This window comes from Varanus komodoensis, unplaced genomic scaffold (assembly GCF_004798865.1).
Source record: "Varanus komodoensis strain SLA01 unplaced genomic scaffold, ASM479886v1 scaffold77, whole genome shotgun sequence".
NCBI classification, from domain to species: Eukaryota; Metazoa; Chordata; class Lepidosauria; order Squamata; family Varanidae; genus Varanus; species Varanus komodoensis.
Window position 1 is genome coordinate 2,411,105 of NW_025336442.1, and position 6,000 is coordinate 2,417,104.

Consider the following 6,000-nt stretch of genomic DNA (forward strand, 5'->3'; position numbering starts at 1 on the left):
GGGCACTCGGAGACAAGCATGAAATGATGGCCATTTTCATACCAACTTGGCCTTCTAGCAAGAGCAGCTAACATCCAATCTGACAGCTTCATTTTCTCTCACTTCCAGTTTTTAAAATCTTACGTTCTTCTTTATTGCAAGTCCGGCGAACTTGAAAACGGGTAAATTCTGGAACAAAATGCTCAGCCATCCCTCGCCTGGGAGGACTGGGGAGCGGCACCCTTGTGCTTGGGTGTCTCTGCTGCGTGCTGGCCAGGGCAAGCTGCCGGAGGACAAGCGGGTCGCAATGGGGCAGAGGAGGCGCAAGTCCCAGGCACGCTGGCAGGTGTCCTCTGCAGCCAGGCCAGAGCAGAGCACCTCCCCTGCCCCACAGCACCCCCTCCAAGGCAGCACAAGGATGCCTGGGGCGGCTTCGAGGCTTTGTATCTGTTCCGGGTTCCAGTGTGAAGTTTGGAGGAGCTCTCCCTGGTGCTGAACTGCTTCCCACACTAAGCCCGGTGCCAGGGAGAGCTCCCTCAAGGCTTGGCGTAAGAGCTGGGGTGGATTCACAGGCCCCTGGCACCGGATCCAGCAGCTCCCTCTGGGGCCACGCAAGCCTGGGCCCCGGTCCCTTCCCTGACCCCTCTGGCCCCAGGAAAACTCCTCTTTTATGGGGCCTGCCAGGGCAAGAGGCTGGCAAAGACTCAGGATGCAGCAGAAACGGAGGAGACCCCCGGCAAGCCCTTTGAAAGAGGCGCCTGCCGGATTCTGGGCCTTGCCCACGGCCTGGCTGGGCTGGCCCCACAGCAGAACCCTGGAGGAGCCCTGGGGTCCCTGCCTGTCTGCAGATGCTGTTCTCTTGCGCAAGAGTAGTGCCAGCCTGGCTAGCACAGAAGTGGCACTTCGGGAATTGCAGGATGGTGGATGATGGTGTGTTTTTTTCCACTCCGGCCTCCCTGTCACTTTACCTCCTAATGACTGGGCTGAAATAAATCCAGCAGTGCAGGAGAGAAAAACAGCCCGTTTTCCGGTGACTTTCACTCTCTGGCCACATGATCTTGGAGGCAGGGTAGGTTTTAAAATAGAATCGAATCCCGCTAGCATCTTGTTCTCTCCGTCTCAGCCGCTGATGTGAGGGTTGCGGGGAGGTCACGGATGAGCTCTTGCATAGCAAATTCTTTCCAAAAAACCAGCCCAAACGAAGTTCCTGCTTTTGCACCCAAGAAGCCGGCAGTGTGCGATCTGCTCGCGTGGGGCTAACGAACCTAAATGATTCTGTGCTTACTAAATATGGAGGGGGGTAAATGACAAAGAAGCCAAACCTGCTTCTGTCTCTTCTGTTTTCTCAGCTGCTTCCACCCTTTTAGGTAAATTTTGTTCTGAGACATTTTCCACTCGAACTGGCCCAGTGTTCACATGCAAGGCCATAGCTCCAGAGCTCAGTTTTCAGCAAAAAGCCACCCCTTCGCAAGCCTGGGATGGTGTTCGAGAAGGCATTTGCCGGAAAACAAGCACGTTAAAAGGAGCACTCAGCATGTACATATTCTCATTTTCACGCTTCACTGTGTAGGGCCAAATGTTCACCAAAATGCAGGAGGAAAAGGAGGGGGGTGGCCAAGGAGCGGCTTGGGGAACCTCGGCAAATTTGAGCATCATAGATTTTTCCCATCTCTCTCACAGTCCTGCATGCTTTGAAGAGCTCTTTGCAGCTCTTGCTTTTCCACTCTTAATGGGTTTTTTCTTTCTAGAAAAAAAGATGAAAGAAGGAGTAAGAAGCTTTACAAATGGAAGATGGGAATGTTTGGGTTCCCTGTGACACCCCATGCTTGAGACAGAGCAATGGCAGTGCGGAAGTGCCCTCAAGCCTGCGTTTTGCGTGTGCGTGTGAGGGTGCGAACGTCCAGCAGATGTGGTGGCATTAGGCTGGTTCCACTCGTTGGGCCAGAGCCTGGGGGTCATGTTTTGCACCTGCTGAACCTCCCAGATAGTCTTCAAGGGTAGCCCTTCATGGGAGGGACTGTAGTAGTCTAACCATGATGCAACCAGGGCATGGATAACTTTTGCCTGCTCAGGCTGACTCAGAAATGATTCATTGGACTGGAATTTCCTGTGTGGTGTCTGCATTTCCATGGATTCCTCACTTTATAACCACCAGACTCTCTGCTCATCCTGACTTTTACTGACTGCAGATTTCAGCTGGGAGGCTGCTATACAGCAGGTTAAAGGCCCACCCTCCAGCGCCACCTTTTTCTGGGTTCAAAACTATGTTTTTTTGTGTTTTGGAATTCAGAGTTGCCACCTTTGAACTCAGATCTTCGGCAAGCCGTAGAATCAGAGTTGGAAGGGGCCATGAAGGCCCTTGGGTTGCAGGACACCAAGTCACACCATCCCATTCAGAGGGCTGCCCAGTGTCACCTTGAATGTCCCCAGTGTGGGAGAGCCCCCCCCCCCCACATCTCCAGGCAGCTGGATCCATTGCTCTGATAGCGAGGAAGCTTTTCCAGATATCTAGCCTGAACCTGGGCTGTTTATTCTGTGTCCGACACTCTGATGTCAGTGAGATCTTGATCGTCCTTTCTGAGACAGTCTTTGAGGTACTTACAGAGGGAGATCAACCACTGCGACCATTTTGTGAGAGTGCCCAGGGATGCCAAAAGTGGGCGGCCCTCTAGCAGCAGCTTGGTGAGATCCCAGCTCCCGCAGCTCAGCCTCGATACGCAACACACAGTTTGGGAGAGACAGGGGGCGCCAGCATGGCCGGGGGGGGGGGCGGGGGCATCTGCAGCGGTTCATCAAAGAGGCTCCCCTTGCCTATTAAAACCCTGCCTTGGCCAGAGCAGTGTTGACAAGCAGATAGAAGATAATGTATTTTTCAAAGGGCTGCTGAAGGGAATACGATTAATCGCGCGGCCTCCTCTCCCGAGGAAAGACGCGGAGCTTCCTCCGCGCAATCAGAGCCATCGCTCATGGTCGCGCCTTCCCCTTCTTCCGCCTGTGCCCTCCTGTGCCGTCGCCGAAGGAGGTGGACGAGGCTTCCGAGCCTGGGAGACGTGAGCACCGAACTGGACCGTGTGCCAGCGGCCAGCCCCGCCGCCACATTTGACCTTTCCTGCGAAAAGGAAGAGGGGGAAGGGGCGCTCCTGGGGGTCCGGCTGCACGGCACACGCTGCGGGAGCCCGGCCCTGAGGGAGCCAAGGCGTATGCCCTGGTTCCGGATTGGACCAAGCCAGGGCTGCTCCCACGTGGAGCCCGGGGGCCAGAGCATGGTGGGCTCTTCAAGCCCAGGCCGACTTGCCTGGGGGCCCTCGGCACAGAAGCCGCCTTCCCCGTCCAGGCCAGGGCACGGGGCGCTCCCAGGCGACCAGCCTGCGCAGCGGGAGGGAGCCCCACCCAGGAGGTGCTGAACCCAGCCCCCAGACGGGGCTTTCTGCCAACTAGCAACAGCTCCACCTTGCCTGGGTTCACTTTCCGCTTGCTTATTTTCGTGAGTTACATTTTAAAGTACAGAAGGGCAGATTAGGGTGGAAGATCTGCAGGAGTTCTTCAATCCAGAGCCTGTCAATTGTGGTGGGGCTTCCAGGGCAGTCCGGGAGACCCAGCAAAACTGCTCCACCAGGCTGCTAATGTGTATTTAATTTCTTCACATCTCAGGCTGGGAGCTGAAAGTCTGCCCAGAGAATGGCGACCCTCCCGCTCCGCCTTCATTTGGCTTCCAAAGAGTGGGGTTCTGTACCAGAGCACAGAACCCACCTTAGACTCAGGTTCCTTGGTGAGTGACTTAATCTTTCAGTCCCACCCGTGTGACTCCTGTGGGAGTTCTGTGACTGGTGCATGCCCACGATGGCATTCACTGCATGAATGACCAGGCCCCCTGCACCACCCATTTCGTGAGGGTGCTCACAACCTGCTGACAATTCCAAATGCGCCCACGGACCACTGGCCTCGAGTTTGGAGGGGTTTCTTGCTCTGGGCTTGGGAATGAACTAAGTAGCCCATAAAGAGGCCACCTCCTCTCCCCCTGCCCTCCCCTTTTCCATGCGTCCGGCATCAAATCAGGGACGAGCTCATGGAAATGCAGGACGCATCTTTGCTCACGCCTGAGTGCCCCCTAATTGGAGTTGGGTATCTGGAAATGAAATGCTTGGCCGTGCGTGGCTGCACTCCTGCCAGATCAGATGCAAGGGAGTCCTCTCTCTGCATTACTTCCAGGAACCGTCTGGGGCTCACATGGCAGGCCTTGTGAAAGTCGGGGAGCCCCCTTCGGTCTGTCCTAAACCCACACACAGCAAGCCCTCCCATAATTCTTGTGTGCCCCCCTCCTTCGCTTGGCCTTTAAAGAGAGTTGGACATATTCAGGGGGATATGGCTATCAAAAGCCCAAAGGCTACAAGTTGCTGGCCCCATTGATGGACCCGCACGGGGAATTCCGCCATGCTTGCGAGGTGCCCGTTGTGTCTCTGTAAGAATCCTGCTCCAGCTGTGCCTCCTTCCCCATCTGTCTCCCTGTGGGACTAACTGTCTGTGCGTTCTGAGCGGATCTGCTGGCCCTTCCCCTTGTGTTGTGGCGGCCCACTCCACCTCTCCGAGATCGAGATCGTGCATGGCTGCAGAGGGGAAGCTGGTGCCGGCAGAGGCCGCCTTTGCTGCTCTGATGGCTCCTTCAGTCTGTTTCCTTTACTGCCACGGAGACCAAGCGAGCGGTCACTTGCCAGACCTGTTGGCGGGTTTCATTTTGAGGGGGGCTTTGTGCTGACCTGGCTCATCACAGACAGAGCTGACGAGCTTCTGGCTCCCACCCCCACCCCCCTACCCCCATTAATTGATGGCAGCCCCTGAAATACAAGGGAATTTAGTCTGACGGGTACCACTTACACCGTGGGACCTGGAAAGCTGTAGTACAACTGTGATGTTATGTGCCGAGATGAACAGTCTGCATTGAAATACACCCTGAATTCTGCAAGCTGAATATATTATGCCAGCTGAGTGCTTTGGCATAAGCAAGGGGAGGGGCAAAGCTAGTGCCCCCCACCAGCTGGAACTCGTGTTCAGCTACTCCTCTGACTTCCCGGATTTCAGAGGGTGTTGTCTATGTGTTTTCAAGCACCACCTGCAGTCATGAGGACTAGAGACTTGTTTGCAGAGTGAAGGCTAAGATTTGCAGGGGCAGAGTTCTATGTCCAAAGCTGGGTCCGTACATTCCTATAGAATTGTGCCATGAAGACCAGCCCTGAAGATTTCTCATAGTGGTTGGATCACATGGTATCTTGCTTAAAGTTGCCATTCCTCAGGACTGACTAATTTCTACACTGCCCAGTAGTTCGAGTTCTCACGGCCGAATAGCACATACAGTGTAATTAACACTGAACCTTCGCAAGGATGTGTTTCGGACATGGTTCTGGAGTGGAGCTTTGTGGATACCCTGGACCGGCAGACCAGCGGACCCCAGATCCAATCAACCGGACCTTTCCCTGAACGCGAAGATGAGGAAGTGAAGCTGCCCTGCTTTGGCCATGTCCTGAGAAGGCCAGACTCCCTGGAGGAGACCCTCATGTGCGGGAAAGGGGAAGGCAGGAGAGGGGAGGCCAACGCGAGGTGCAGGCCGCAGCCTCGGACGGGGAAGAGTGCAGGGAGCCCCGTGGGCAGGTCCTCTTGGAGGGCTTCCATCGGCACGGTTAAGAAGGCATCATAAAATTGCACTAGGATTTAAAGCCAGATTCCGACAGTGGAAGCAACGGGCAAACGCCTTCGCAAGGAAGGAGGCCCTCGCCCGGGCGGAAAGGTTAGCGATTTGGCGCCCAGCAGGCCTCTGTGGGGAGAGCATGCCATCTTTTTGGGGGGGGTGCTGGCGGCCACGCTCCGAGCGACCCTAGGAGCAGGCTTTCGGCCTGCGCCCGGGCAGGGCAGGCAGCGGCGGGAACTCCCCCCGCCGGAGGGCGCGGGGGTTGGCGCATCGGCCGGGGGCCCCCGGCAGGCCCCCCGCGCCCCCTTCCCCGAGCGCGCGCGGCGCCGCGCCGCGCCGCG